This window comes from Bos indicus, chromosome 20 (assembly GCF_029378745.1).
Source record: "Bos indicus isolate NIAB-ARS_2022 breed Sahiwal x Tharparkar chromosome 20, NIAB-ARS_B.indTharparkar_mat_pri_1.0, whole genome shotgun sequence".
NCBI classification, from domain to species: Eukaryota; Metazoa; Chordata; class Mammalia; order Artiodactyla; family Bovidae; genus Bos; species Bos indicus.
In genome coordinates this window covers 35,051,960-35,068,578 of record NC_091779.1, presented here as the reverse complement: position 1 = coordinate 35,068,578, position 16,619 = coordinate 35,051,960, and the positions used below count along the sequence as shown (strand labels likewise).

The 16,619-nt window shown below is 39.1% G+C and overlaps 1 protein-coding gene across 1 annotated transcript in view; it reads right to left on the bottom strand.

Moving 5' to 3' along the window:
* Positions 1-14,723: 14,723 nt before the first annotated feature.
* C9 (complement C9) overlaps positions 14,724-16,619 on the bottom strand; it is a 66,042-nt gene continuing 64,146 nt past the window's right edge. The window contains exon 11 of the mRNA XM_019983011.2: positions 14,724-15,052. The gene's annotated coding sequence lies outside the window, so the exon portion shown is untranslated. The remainder of the gene's footprint in view (positions 15,053-16,619) is intronic.

Below are 16,619 nucleotides of genomic sequence, written 5' to 3'. Positions count from 1 at the left end.
TGGTGGTTGAGGGCTTCAGGCTAATCTTTACCACTCCCAGTGAAAGACTCCCACTGAACTGCATTATTTTGTTTTCTTAAGATCATTAATTACTGAGACCTGTTCAAGGACAAACATTGTGGCCAAGCTTAGAGCACAAAATGGTTAAGGCAGAAAATGATTTCTCTTGTGTCAAGAAAGTCATACAGCGTGCAAAGTCGCTTCAGTCGTGTCTGACTCTGTGTGAACCCATGGACTGCAGCTTCCTGTCCTTCCAGGCTTCTCTGTCCATGGGATTCTCCAGACTAGAATCCTAGAGTGTGTTGCCATGCCCTCCTCCAGGGAACTTCCCAACCCAGGGTGGAACTTGCACCTCTTAGCTCTCCTTCATTGGCAGGTGGGTTCTTTACCACTAGTGCCACCTGGGAAGCCCCTGGAAGAATTCTATGTTATATATTAATTTACTTACAACTTTCCTATTTTGTGTATAATTTGCATCTTACCCTCTCTTGAGATTTGGGAACTCCTTAAGTTTTGCTGGGGCTTCCTTGGTGGCTCAGATGGTAAAGAATCTGCCTGCAATGTGAGACACCCGGGTTTGATCCCTGGGTCGGGAAGATCCCCTGGAAAAGGAAATGGCAACCCACTCTAGGGTTCTTGCCAGGAGAATTCCGTGGACAGAGGAGTCTGGTGGGCTACAGTCCGTGGGGTCACAAAGAGTTGGACACAACTAAGCGACTAACAGATACACAGCTCTGTAGGATTCTGCTGAGTTTTGTAATCCTTTTATCTCACTGGGTCTCTAAGGAAACATTTAACTGGCACCATCAAAATATACACCTTCATTGGGTTGATCATTACCTTTGAAAATGTGTTAATGACTATTGCAGTTTAATGAATAAAAGAAAGAAAAGGTCCTACATGAAAATAGATCTGTTTTCCTTTTTGTCCTTCTCCATTCATTCATTTGTTCCCATTTTCCTTCCAAACAGAAAAGTGAAGGCAGAAAGATTTGGAAAATAAGTTGATGGGCTTCAGGAATGAATAGACTGAGATGATGACACAGGGGAAAATGGATCACTATCCCATTCTAGAGTTGTTATCCTGTCCCACTGTCGATTAACTGCAGGTGTGAATATTCTCATTTTCTTAGTCTGTTGTTTAACTTTTAAAATTTATTTTTAATTGGAGGATAATTGCTTTACAATATTGTGTTGATTTCTGCCATATAACAACATGAATCAGCCATAAGTATACATTTATCCCCTCCCTTTTGAGCCTCCCTCGCATCCTCCCTGTTCAATTTTAAAACAGAAATATTTCCATTTTAGTATGGGATAAATAATGATGAAGCCATACAGCTTTTTTGTGTGTGTACACTCTTAGAATATATTTCAAATTTATATTTGAAATATATTCTAAGAGTGTACACACATATATATACTATATGTGTGTACACAAATATATATATTATATATATTTATATATTATAATAGTTGATTTAATAGCATCTCCAGTTTATACTTTTTTTACTTGAATTTCTTTCTTTTCTCCTTTTTTTAACTTTAAAATTACTCTATTCTCTCCATTTGAAAGATTATTCAACCTTAATCTTTTTTGCACCCTATTGCTCAAATCAAGATTTGTCAGACAAGAAATCTTCCTAAATACAAAATTATTTATGACTTAATTCAAAATTGGCCATACCTGAGTTAAACTAGTAACAATTTTCTTTTTGGTCAGAAGGATAGTAATATTTCTATTTTCAACTCTATAGTACTTTTTGGAACAAAATACTACTACTTCATAATGCTATATGGAGGATGTAGGAATATCTATAATATAGCTATGAAGACAAACAAAACACAATCTGTGACATGATTCAGTGTCATCCTGATCCTCTTTTCTCTTATCCTTTCCAAGTAGATTGACTTTAGTAGGCTAGCACATGGTTAAAAAAAATCATTGATCAACAAATGATACTGGGATATTCACATTGCAAAAGAATAAGATTGGAACCTTACCTTATACCATATACAAAAATTAACTCAAAATGAATCAAAGACCTAAACTTAAGTATAAGACTCTCAGAAGAAAACATAGGGGAAAGCTTCATGTGACATTGACTTTGGATTCAATGACACCAAAAGCACAGGCAACAGAAGGAAAAGTAGGTGACTTAGACTTCAACTTTAAAAGCTTCTTGAAAATCGTATATCTGATAAGGAATTACTTTCCAGAGTATATAAAGAATGCATACAACTCAACAGCGATGATAACAGCAAACAGGCAAAGGACTTAAACAGAAACTTCTCCCAAGAAAATATACTAAAGATCAATAACCTCACGAAGAGATGCTCAACATCATTAATAATTAATTAGGGACATGTAAATTGAAACCACAATGAGATACCACTTCATACCCTATTAGGATGGCTATTATTTTAAAACAAAGTCAAAGTCACAGAGACAGAAAGTAAAATAGTGGCTACCATTGTTGGGGTGGCAAGGAATGGAAAGTTACTGTTTAATGAGAGTTTCAGTTTGGGATGATGAAAAATGTTTGCAGATGAATAGTGGTGATGGTTGCACAATATGAATGTACTTAATGCCACTAAACTGTATTGTTAAAAATTGATCAAATGGTAAATCTTATATAATGTGTATTTTGCCTCACACACACAAAAAAGCCTCCCTTAAAAAAAAAAAAAATCACTGGATCCACCAATTAGATGAAGGAGAGTACTAAGCCACTCTGCCATATATTGTTATCCTCCATTTTCAGGTTTAATCCTCTTGGCTGCCTAATGTCATATACATTAGAGACAAATTTGAAAAGATTTATATCAATAGCCTTGCATGATAACATAACAACAGCAACCACTTATTGTTCTTTGGTGCCAAGGTCTTTATATGCATTATCTCAATGAATCAACCTAACAATTCTATGAAGGAGATATTATTATCCCTGGGTGTGTCTTGGGGTTTAAGAGTTCAGTAACTTATCTACTATTAAAAAGCCACACCATTCCATTCTCTTGAACCATTTCACTACTCTCAGTATAGTAGTTAGTAATGAAACTCCAGTACTTTGGCCACCTCTTGCTATGAGTTGACTCATTGGAAAAGACTCTGATGCTGGGAGGGATTGGGGGCAGGAGGAGAAGGGGATGACAGAGGATGAGATGGCTGGATGGCATCACTGACTCAATGGATGTGAGTTTGAGTGAACTCTGGGAGATGGTGATGGACAGGGAGGCCTGGCGTGCTGCTGAACTGAACTGAATTGAACATGAGGTGAGGGTGGAGGGGCTGGGAGGGGGACTGGTGAACAGAAGGATAGATGGTTGTTCTATAAATTACTTGTGTGTGTTTGTGTATGAGAGAGAGACACATCCACAAACAGAGACAGAGAGACAAAAAGTTTTATTTTCTTTTAAACTAAACTTAAGCTGAGTCTAGTCTTTATTCACCATTTGGGACAGTTTTTCATAAATATTGAGACACTAACTCAGGAGCTGCTCTTGTGGGGTTTTGGGTGCAGTATTCTGCTGTGTTTACAATCAAATACACACTCAAAAGGCCTTGGGGAGATAATGATGTAAAACAAGATATCTCTTGGCAGTGATACAGGTTATATGTCTATTGTGTCATAAGTAGAGTAAATAAGCAACCGAAGTTTTAAGTATGAAAAAGGAAAACAGTAAAAATGTAGTGATTCTCTGAAGCTTTCTTGCCCATTAGGCAAGGAAACATGAATTCCCATCCAACTTCCCCAGGTCCTTTGGTAATGGCTGGAGCTCAGTAAAATGAACTGAGTGTAAAGCCTGAGTGTCAGAGGACTATTCCCCCCACACACCCGTCTCTTTGAATTTGTGGGGTGGCCTCTCAGAGGGCCGGTTATACTGTGCTCAGTCTGGCCGGAAAAGTGAGGACTTCCCTTCTTAGGAAACCTCAATCCAAGCTGAACCACGTAAGCCTTAGCCTCCAGAGGTCTTCCTCTCCCCTAGTTTCTAGTGATTCATCCTCTGTGCTGATTGCTGTTGGGCAGTTTCTGGTGTCTCAATGGTGCACCCTGCTGGAAATGCTCTACCAGAAATGCCACCTCTGGAGGAAGTTGGAGAGTCTCATTGTCAACAGTCAGTCAACCTACACTGTTCCCCCCATTTCCAGTAAAGGGACTCTGATAAATCATTATGCTGACCCTCAGGGAATCTCATCAAGGCTCAGCTCTTTTCTTGTTTGACATTTACAATTCACAAGGATGCAAGGAATTCTCAGTAGTTAGTATGGTAACTCTTCCTTGATTCAAAGGTTCTACATTAGAAATTCTTTCAACAGTGGATTGTCTAGGAATAGAGTGTAGTATTTCTATGCATTGAACATCCTAATTCTTTCTGATTGACTCAGACTTCTGGGGGAAGGAAATAGGTACTCTCTTGAGTGCCAATGCTATTTTATACCCTAAAGGGTTGGACATTGTTATTTTTAGAATACCATCCCTGTGTCCTACCTAATATTAAAATACATGTCATATCCAACAGGTTTTTCCTTTGCTAGGAAAAAAAAAAAACACTTGAAAATTGCTTCTTAAATTTTTCTTTTGAGGGGAGACAAGATGACAGAGCAGTAGGTAGAAACTGAGTACATGTCTCTCCACAAAGATGTCAGGAATATATCTTCAGATGCGGAGGATCTCACAGAGAACCAGCTGAGTACTGGCAGGAGTGCCTGACCATCAGAAAGGAAAATATAGTTTCATGCAAAACTTGGTAGGATGAAGGAAGGAAGTGGGGGTGGGGGAGCAGAAGAGTGAGTAGCACCTGATCTGTACCTGGGGGGTGGGTGAGCTGAAGCAGGAGAGACACTTGCATGCAGGTCAACCAGTTGGGACAGAAAGGGAAGCATTTGAGGCTGTCAGAGAGTGAAGCAGCTGATCTGTGACAGTCTGAATGGATTGAGAATCACAGAAACAATTCATGCTGTGGTCCTACGTACCCTGAACAGGGAGGCAAGTCCACTGAAATGCACCGTGGCTGAGAGCAGGAGCATGGGGATTGGAGAGCAATCCCAAGGCAAGGACAGCTGTTGACTGTGGGAAGATGACCAGAGGGGATGGGAGTGAGGAAGTCCGTGGTAAGGAGTCCCTTTGGAGGAGTGCTGGGCAGCTATGGAGGCAGGGTGTTGAGTCATCGCAAGGGGTGGAGCCATCATGGTCACCTCTCTCTCCCCACACACTAGTGACCAATAGAAAAAGACCTCAGCAAGGGTGGCCATTTGAATGCCTAACACGCTGAGCAATAGTAAAGGACCCCAGCCAGGGGTGCCTTTTGAGTGCCTCCTGTGCTGAGCAATAGAGAAGGACCAGTCAGGGAGGCCCTTTAAACACCGCCTACCAGAGACCAGAAGAGAATTCTAATAGTGTTATATCTTCTGCACTTGTTACTGATGGCTTCCCTATACACCTAGAGCTACTGGGATCCCTGCAATACAAGCAGTGGTACCACCTCCACGCTAGGTCTTCACTGGGGCAGAGCTGCCGGAGGCTAGAAAAGAATCCTTATAGCACCATATCTCCTGTGCCTGTGGTTGCTCGCCTCCCTGAGCACTTGGTGCCACTAGGATCCCCACTATACAAGCAGCCACACCACCTTCACAAACGGTCCTCACTGGAGCAGACCCAAGTCCTCCAGGGCAGCCTCAGGAGCAAACTTCTGTGCATGACCCACATATAGAAAGGGAAAGTAAAAGTGTTAGTTGCCCAGTTGGTCTGAGTCTTTGTAACCTCATGGACTGTAGCCCTCCAGCCTCCTCTTTCCATGGAATTTTCCAGGTTAGAATACTGGTGTGGGTTGCCATTCTCTTCTCCAGGTACTTTGATAACCCAGGGATTAAACCTGAGTCTCCTGCATTGCAGACAGATTCGTTACTATATGATCCATGAAGGAAGCACCCCCACAATTGAGATCCAGGGATAGAATGACTAAGGAAGAGGTTTGAAAACCTTTCCACCAGCTGTACAAGCTGAAGATTAAATCCAGGCAATCACCTAAGCAGACTGTGTCTATGTCATATAAATAAGGATAATGAGCATTCCCAGAGAAGAAAGTATCCTAGCTCTGGCAGCTGTGGACATTGGAGGCTAGAACACGCAGGAGTAGGGTCAGATTAGTTTGAGCTAATTAGTCCCACAGCAGGTTCAAAGACCAGACCTCCAATGCCATATTGGAGGGCTTCCTAGATGGCAGAGCGCTATGGCTCACAGCTGGGAAAAGGACATGGACTGTCCTTTTATGGAACACGTAAAAGACAGTTATTAGTATTATTATCTTTTGATTTGTCCTGTAGTTCTGGATTTTTTTCTCTGTTCCTGCGATTGCTGATTTATTACTGTTATCTCTATTTGTGCATTTGAGAGCTTTTTCTTGTTTTTTTTAAGCACACTTTTTATTTCCCTTTTATATTTCTACTTCAACTTTGGCTTTCTACAGTTGTGCATTTTTATGTTTCTTTTTATTTTATTCCTGTTCTTTCCTTGTTATTTTATACATATATATATATATATATATGTATATATATATAGATAGATAGATAGATCTTTTTTAATATATTTTTATTTAACTTTGCTTTTCCACGTTTCTTTTTTTCACTGTGTTTGTTTCTTTTCTTTCCTTTGCTTTATTCCTTAGCTGGCATTCTGCTCTGGCCTTTTTTTCTGTTTTAGCTCATTTTTAATTATTTGATATTTTTGGTTTCCTTTGTTTACTGGGTCACTCTCTTGTACTTTGTTTTCTTTGGTCTGTTTTGGTTTTGTGCGTGTGTGTGTGTGTGTGTGTGTGTATGTTCCTTTGTTTTTGTTGTTATTTGTCTGAATTTGCTTTCACCATTTGTCTGGGGTTTGTTTTTTGTTTCTTGTTATTTTGTTTGTTTATTAGTTTTTTGTTTGTTTTAAACACCCTTTATTGCCATAACAAATGGCTTGTTGGGTCTTCATTCTCTGACCAGAGGTTGGGCTTGAGATTCTGGGATGGGAGCACTGAGTTCAGGACACTAGGCTTCTGAAGAAATACTGACCTCAAGGAGTATTAATCAGTCAGAACTCCCACAAAGACTTTCATCTGTATCCAAGACCTGCTGCTGCTGCTGCTGCTGCTAAGTCACTTCAGTTGTGTCTGACTCTGTGTGACCCCACAGACGGCAGCCCACCAGGCTCCCCCGTCCCTGGGATTCTCCAGGCAAGAACACTGGAGTGGGTTGCCATTTCCTTCTCCAATGCATGAAAGTGAAAATTGAAAGTGAAGGTGCTCAGTTGTATCCCACCCTCAGCAACCCCATAGACTGCAGCCTACCAGGCCCCTCCATCCATGGGATTTTCCAGGCAAGAGTACTGGAGTGGGGTGCCATTGCCTTCTCTGATCCAAGACCTGGCACCACTCCAATTGCTGGCAGCACCCATCTCAAGATGCCTCACCCAAACAACAAGCAATATAAGAACACAAACTTAATCAATCATCAACAGCTTTCCCAAAACACACCGCCTCACACAACCCTGCCCATCAGAGGGGGATAAATTCACTTCCTCCCACCAGAACGCAGACACAAGTCCCTCCCAACATGAAGCCTTCTTAAGCCACTGGACCAACCTCACTCACTGAGGGCAGAGACCAAAAACAAAGGGAACTATGACCCTATAGCCTGGGGAAAGAGACTTCAAAGACAGTAAGTTAAGAAAATTGAAAGACAGAGAAGTATTGTGCAAGTGAAGGAACAAGGTAAAAATCCACAAGATCAATAAATGAAATAGGCAAGCCACCCAAGAAAGAACACAAAGTAATAATAGTAAAGATCCAAAATCTTGAAAACAGAATGGAGAAAATGCAAGAATACTTAACACATTTAACAAGGACCAAGAAGAAATAAAGAAAAAAGCAAACAGTGATGAACAACACAATGACTGAAATTAAAAATACTGTGGATGGAATCAAGAGCAGAATAACTGAGGCAGAGGAATGGATAAGTGAGCTGGAGGATAGAATGATGAAAATAACTGCTGAAGAGCAGAATAAAGAAAAATGAATTTAAAATATTGAGGATAGTTTCAGACACCTCTAGGATAACATTAAGTACACCAACATGAGAATTATAGGGGGCTCAGAAGGAGAGAAAAAGATAGGGTCTGAGAAAATATTTGAAGAGATTATAGTTGAAAACTTTCCTAACATGGGAAAGTAGTCAATCAAGTCCAAGAAGCTCAGAGTCCCATCAGAATAAAACCAAGGAGAAACAAACCAAGACACATATTAATCAAACTAACAAAAATTAAACACAAAGAAAAAAATATTAAAAGCAGCAAGAGGAAAGCAGCAAGTAACATTCAAGGGAAACCCCATAAGCTTAACAGCTGATCTTTCAGTAGAAACTCTACAGGCCAGAAAGGAGTGGCAGGATGTGCTGCAGGGAGTCACAAAGAGGCAGACATGACTTAGTGACTGAACAATAACAACAACAAACCAAAAATCTACCACTCAGCAAGGATCTCATTCAAAATTGATGGCAGAATCAAAAGCTTTACAGACAAGTAAAAGTTAACAGAATTCAGCACCATCAAATCAGCTTTAGAACAAATGCTAAAGGAATTTCTTTAAGTAGGAAACATAAGAGAAGGAAAAGACTAACAAAAAAAAATCCAAAATAATTAAGAAAATGCCAATAGGAACGTATATGTGAGTAATTGTTTTTAATGTAAATGGGTTAAATGCTCTAACCAAAAAACAGAGACTGGCTGAATGGATACAAAAGTAAGACCTATATTTATGCTGTCTACAAGAGACCCACTTCATATCTAGAGACACATACACACTGAAACTGAGAAGATGGGAAAAGAAATTCCATGCAAATAGAAATCCAAAGAAAGTTGGAGAAGCAATTCTCATGTCAGACAAAATAGACATTAAAAATAGAGACTTACAAGAGATAAGGAAGGACACTACATAGTAATCAAGGGATCAATACAAGAAGACATGACAATTGTAAATATTTATGCACCCAACATAGGGGCATCTCAACAAATAAGGTGAACACTAGCAGAAATAAGAGGGAAAATTGAAAGAAGTGAGTAGAACCAATTTGTGTCATATGCATGCTTACACGTGTCTGACTCTGCGATCCCACGGACTGTAGCCTGCCAGGCTCCTCTGTCCATGGGATTTTCCAAGCAGGAATACGAAAATGGGTTGCTATTTCCTACTCCAGGGCATCTTCCTGCCCCAGGGATTGAACCTGTGTCTCCTGTGTCCCCTGCATTGCAGGTGGATTCTTTACCACCGAACCACCAGGGAAGCCTCATCCAAGAGGAAGACATAACAATTGTAAATATTTATGTACATTGGGGCACCTCAATACATAGGGCAAACCCCACCAGACATAGAAGGGGAAATTGACAGTAACACAATAATAGTAGGGGCTTTAACACTCCACTAACACCAATGGACAGAGCATCAAGACAGGACGTTAATAAGGGAACACAAGCCTTAAGTGACACATTGCCTTAGATGGACCAGTTGATATCTTCAGGATAGTACATCCAAATGCAGAAGAATACACTTTTTTTCTCATGTACACATGGAACATTCTCCATGATAGATCACATCTTGGGTCACAAATCAAGCCTCAGTAAATTTAAGAAAACTGAAATCATATCAAGCATCTTTTCTGACCATAATGTTATAAGACTAGATATCAATTATAGGAAAAAAAAACTGTAAAAAACACAAACACATGGAGATTAAATAATATACTCCTAAATAACCAGCAGGTTACTGAAGAAATCAAAGAGGAGATGAAAAATACCTAGAATAAATGACAATGAAGCATGATGACTGAAAATCTATTGGATGCAGTTCTAAGAGGGAAGTTTATAGTAATACAATCCTATCTCCAGATACAATAAAGACATTGGAAAGACACTCTAACCTTACATCTAAATCAACTGAAAAAAGAACAAAAAAGCCCCAAAGTCAGTAGAAGGAAAGAAATCATAAAAATCAGATCAGAAATAAATGAAAGAGAAATGAAAGAAACAACAGTAATGATCAATAAATCTAAAAGCTGGTTCTCTGAGAAGATAAAAAAAATTGACAAACCATTAGCCAGACTCATGAAGAAGAAAAGAGAGAAGACTCAAACAAAATTAGAAATGCAAAAGGAGAAGTTACAATAGACAATAAAGAAATACAAAATAAGAGAGTATTATGAGCAACTATATGCCAATAAAATGGACAACCTGAAAGAAATGGACAGATTCCTAGAAAAGTTCAACCTTCCAAGACTGAATCAGGAAGAAATAGAAATTTTGAACAGACCAATCACAATCACTGAAATCAAAACTGTGATAGGAAAAAAGTCTCCCTTAAAGCAAAAGCCTGGAGAAGGCAATGGCACCCCACTCCAGTACTCTTGCCTGGAAAATCCCATGGATGGAGGAGCCTGGAAAAGGCTGCAGTCCATGGGTTCGCTGAGGGTCAGACACGACTGAGCGACTTGACTTTCACTTATCACTTTTCACTTTTCACTTTCATGCATTGGAGAAGGAAATGGCAACCCACTCCAGTGTTCTTGCCTGGAGAATCCCAGGGACGGGGGAGCCTGCTGGGCTGCCGTCTCTGGGGTCACACAGAGTCGGACACGACTGAAGTGACTTAGTAGTAGTAGTAAAGCAAAAGCCCAGGGCTTCACAGGTGAATTATATCAAATAATTTTTGATAGAATTCTGTCAAAGAATCCTTAGAGAAGAGCCAATGTCTGTTCTTCTCAAACACTTCCAAAAGAATTGCAGATGCAGGAACCCTTCCAAATTCATTCTACAAGGCCACAATCACCCTGATACCAAAGCTGAAGACATCACACACACAAAAGAAAATTATAGGCCAATATCGCTGATGAAAATAAATGCAAAAATCCTCCACAAAATTCTAGCAAACAGAATCCAACAACACATTAAGAGGATCATACACCATGTTCAAGTTGAGCTTATCCCAGGGATGCAAGGACTTTTCAATATTTGCAAATCAATCACAAATGGTGTGATACTTCATATTAACAAATTGAAAGATAAAAATCATATGAAAATCTCAATAGATGCCGAAAAAGCTCTCAACAAAATTCAACACCCATTTATGAAAAAAAAAAAAAAACCTCTTCAGAAAATAGGCATAGAAGGAACCTACCTCAACATGCTGCTGCTGCTAAGTCGCTTCAGTCGTGTCCGACTGAAGACATAGACGGCAGCCCACCAGGCTCCCCCGTCCCTGGGATTCTCCAGGCAAGAACACTGGAGTGGGTTGCCATTTCCTTCTCCAATGCATGAAAGTGAAAAGTGAAAGTGAAGTCGCTCAGTCGTGTTCGACTCTTAGGGACCCCATGGACTGACTGCAGCCTACCAGGCTCCTCCAACCATGGGATTTTCCAGGCAAGAGTAACTGGAGTGGGGTGCCATTGCCTTCTCCCCTCAACATAATAAAGGGCATATATAACAAACCCACAACAAACATTTTCTCAATGGTGAAAAACTGAAAACATTTCCTCTGAGATCAGGAATAAGACAAGGGTGCTCACTCTTACCACTATTATTCAACATAGTTTTGGAAGTCCTAATGACGGCAATCAGAGAAGAAAAAGAAATAGGCGGAATTCAGATTGGTAATGAAGTAAAATTCTCACTGTTTGCAGACAACATGATACTAAACATAGAAAATTTTAAAGATGCTATAAAAATTACTAGAGCTTATCAGTGAATTTAGTAATGTTTCAGGATACAAAATCAATACACAGAAATCCCTTGCACTTCTGTACAGTAACAATAAGAAATCAGAGAAACTAAAAAATCAATTCAATTCATCATTGCAACTAAAAGAATAAAATACCTAGGAATAAACCTACCTGAGAAGACAAAAGACCTGTATACACAAAACTATGACACTGATGAAAGAAATTAAAGACAACATAATCAGATGGAGAGATATACCATGTTCTTGGATTGGAAGAACTAATATTGTGAAAACGACTACACTACCCAAATAATCTACAGATTCAGTGCAATCCCTATCAAATTACCAATGGCATTTTTTCACAGAACTAGAATTTAAAAAATCACAATTTGTGTGGAAACACTGCTGCTGCTGCTGCTAAGTCGATTCAGTCGTGTCTGACTCTGTGCGACCCCATAGACGGCAGCCCACCAGGCTCCCCTGTCCCTGGGATTCTCCAGGCAAGAACACTGGAGTGGGTTGCCATTTCCTTCTCCAATGCATGAAAGTGAAAAGTGAAAGTGAAGTCGCTCAGTCGTGTCAGACTCTTAGCGACCCCATGGACTGCAGCCTACCAGGCTCCTCCGTCCATGGGGTTTTCCAGGCAAGAGTACTGGAATGGGGTGCCATTGCCTTCTCCGTGGAAACACTAAAGATCTCAAAAAAAAAAAAAAAAAAATCCTGAGAGAGAAAAATGGAGTTGGAGGAGTCAATCTTCCTGTCTTCAGTTTAACTACAAAGCTGCAGTCATTAAGATAGTATGGTACTGACACAAAGCAAAAATATAGACCAATGGAATAAGATAGAAAGCCCAGAGAAAAACCCATGCCCCTATGGGCACCTAATCTTTGACAAAAGATGCAAGAATACATAATGGAGAAAGGACAGCCTCTTCAATAAGTGGTTCTGGGAAAACTGGACTTCTACATGTAAAAGAAAGAAATTAAAACAATTCCTAACACCATACATAAAAATGAACTCAAAATGGATTAAAGACCTAAATATAAGACCAGAAAATATAAAAATCTTAGAGGAAAACATAGACAGAACCTCTGACACAAATCACAGCAAGATCCTCTATGACTTGCCTCCTACAAGTAATGGAAATAAAAATGAGAATAAACAAATGGGACCTAATTAAATTTAAAAGCTTTTGCATAGCAAAAGAAACCATAATTGAGATGAAAAGACAACTCTCAGAATGGGAGAAATTAATTGCAAATAAAGCCACTGACAAAGTATTAATCTCCAAAATATACAAACAGCTCATGCAGTTCAATATCAAAAAACCAAACAACTCAATCAAAAAATGGACAGAAAACCTAAACAGACATCCAAAGAAGGCATACAGATGGCCAATGAACACATGACAAAATGCTCAACATAGCTTATTATTAGAGAGATGCAATGAGGTATCACTTCACACTGGTGAGAATGGCCATCATCAAAAAACTCCACAGACAATAAATTCTGGAGAGGGTGTGGAGAAAATAAGACCCTCTTGAACTGTTGGTGGGAATGAAAATGATACAGCCACTGTGGAGAACAGTGCAGAGATTTCTTTAAAAACTAGGAATTAAACTACCATAGGACCCAGCAATGCCACTACTGGGCATATACCTTGAGAAAACCACAATACTAAAAGACACATGTACTGCAATGTTCACTGCAGCACTATTTACAATAGCCAGGACATGGAAACAACCTAGATGTCCCTTGAGAGACAAATGGACAAAGAAGTTGTAATATCTTATATTAATGCATATATATGGGATCTAGGAAAATAGTACTGACAAACCTATTTGCAGAATAGCAATAGAGAGACACACATAGAGAACAGGCTTTGGTCAAAGTGCGGGAAGAAGAGGGTGGACAAATTGAGAGAGTAGCATTGAAACATAGACATTACCATATGGAAAATAGATAGTCAGTGGGAATTTGCTATATAATGCAGGGAGCTCAATTTGGTGCTGTGTGACAACCTAGAGGGGTGGGAGGGAGGTTCAAGAGGGAAGGGGCGTATGTATATCAATGGCTGATTCATGTCAATGTATGGCAGAAATGAACACAACATTGTGTTGATTATCCTCCAATTAAACAATAAATGAAGCAGTGAAAAAATTTGCTTTTAAAATTATTTGTATTGTGATCTCTCAACAATCATGTACATTCTTGAAAATTTCTGTTAAGTGAGAAAAACGAACTTAAATTTATTTACAAAAGTGTGAAAAGTTTATTAATAAAAAGAATAAAAATTAGTGAAGACATGAGAATTGACATTTAATTAAATTTATTTATTAATTATAAATTAGCATTTTAGTAATTAAATTGACATTTAATTATTGACATTTAATTAAAAATTTATCAATTTTGAGTTTGCATTTTTCCCTTGTAGTTTGAGCCCTCTTCTTTTTTTCTCCTTCTGCTCCTCCTTTTCCTTCTTCTCCTCTTTCTTTTTATTTAAGGATTGTCAGACCTTTTCAAAAACTCTCAGATCTTAAGCACCATGCTATCTAATGAATAAAAGTGTACAATCAGCTCTGTTGATTAGCTTATTATATAGGTTGACTTATCTTACATAGAATTATGTAAGGCTACATATTAAGTTTGGCCATATGAAATTCCTGGGTTTTGTTTTGTTTTTGGTAAAATATGACTGAATAGAGACAATTTCATATGATTTAAGTTAATGGTTTTTGGTTACAAATACATGTTTTCCTCTGGAGGTGTAGAGTTAAATCACAAAGCTAAGACTTAAAAAGCAGAGTTCGGTGCTTGTGGTAGGTGTTCAGCAAGTATTTGCAGAATGAATGCGTGCTCGTATTCACAAATGACTGAACAAGACACAGGAATGTAAACAAGAGCAAAATTGCATGGTTCAGACTCATGGTAATGGAACTGGCGGAACATACTCATCATATGAAGAACTGTGACAATTACTTTAAAGTCTTTTAAACCAACATTCTCTTTTTAATTCAATTTTGTTTTGCTAGCCAGAGATTGGCATTAGCTGTGTGGGAAAGAAGTCCTGGCGTACCTCACTGCTGACTCTCCTCATTAGGGAATAACAAATGGAAACATCATGGGAATTGAAGGAGAAAAAGAAGCATTGTGGATTTAAGAGAGAGACTTCAGAGGTTGGTAGGATTTTCATGAAGCATGTTGCTTTTCATTTGGCAGCAAGAACTATCTCTGGAAGGTGCTGGTGTTTTTCTTTCCATATGATCCCAGGGAAACCAACAACTCTACTTTTTTTTTCAACTGCAATCCTAGAGAAAAACAAAAGAATTATCAAATCTTAATGATTAATAGAGCTTCAGTGTTGGGTCAATCCACCCATCCATTTACTCATCCTTTTATCCTGTTGAACTATGATATACCAGATACTGTTCAGGTGCTGGGAAGACAGTGAGGTTTAAGATATAAGATGCATTTCCAAACTAGAGGGGATGTTCATCTGGTGTTGGGAGAGTAAATGTGATTAGTGCTAAAAGAGCAGGGGGGACGTGCTCAGCACATAGATAGAGAACGGATGCCTGGAGATGCTGGAGGAGATTTCATCACAGGTGTTAATTGACCTGGGTCCAGAATAGAGGTTTTTAACCTTGGCTAAATAGATTAGAATAACCAGAGGATTTAAAAGAAGAGAGAAAGAAAAGCAAAGGTAGAGAGGGAGAGAAAGAAGAAAAAAAGAACCATGGCAACCCAGGATCCACCACACAGGTTCCAGTTTAATTGGTTTGGGGGTGGATATCTGTTTTGTTATATTTCTATTTTGCCCTTTAAAAAAGCTAATAGGTTAATATCAGGTTAATATTGATACAATTAACAACTAGATTGAGAGCCATTGGTCTGGGAGAAGTAGAAACACATAAGGAGAGGGAGGTTGGATTAGTTTAAGGAGGATAAAGTTGCAGAGTCTTCCACCCTAAGAAAATAGTATGCAAAAAGAAAGATGACGTCCTAAGGTTTTCAGCCTCATGGTGGGGGTCAGTCCAGTGTATGTGGAAATGTGGAACGGAACGTTCTGTGGAAAACTGGATGCCGAGAAGCGCTTCCATGAAGGAAAGAGTCAGCAAGAAAGGTTTCCCTGTGGTCTAGAGTCTCAGTGAGGAACTCATGGTCAGGTGTGAAAAGTCAGCCAGAAGACACCAGTGTTTTCAAGCATGTGATATATATAGGAGGAGGGACCTTGATTGTCATTGTCCATGAATACAAAATGTAGAATCCAAATCAAGAAATTTACATGAAAAACTGGCGCAAAGTGATAAAAACAACAGGATATCCCGAGAGACAAACAACCCTAGGATTACCATCTCTAGCCAGAATATACAAGGTTCCCACAGGAAACAAATTTCACTGAAGACTAGGCCTGAGATAAAAAAACTATTAATACTCAAGGAAGAAAAAAATGCCATGAGAATGAGTACGTGTAGAAACTATATATCCTAGATCAATCTGAGAGAGACTTTTATATGAACATGTTTAGCATGTTCAAAGGGCTTCCCTGATAGCTCAGTAGGTAAAGATTCTGCTTGCAATGCAGGAGATCCAGGTTTGAGCCCTGGGTCGGGAAGATCCTCTGGAGAAGGAAATGACAACCCACTCCAGTATTCTTGGAAAATCCCATGGACAGAGGAGCCTGGCAGGCTATGGGGTCACAAGAGTTGGACACAACTTAGAGACTAAACCACCTCCAGCATGTTCAAAGAAATAGAAATGGGAAACATACAGTAGGCCAGGAAAGAAAAAAACAGACTTAAAACAAACAAACAAACAAACAAATAGAAATTAAATTTATTTATAATTAATTATAATTAGTTTATAATTAAAATA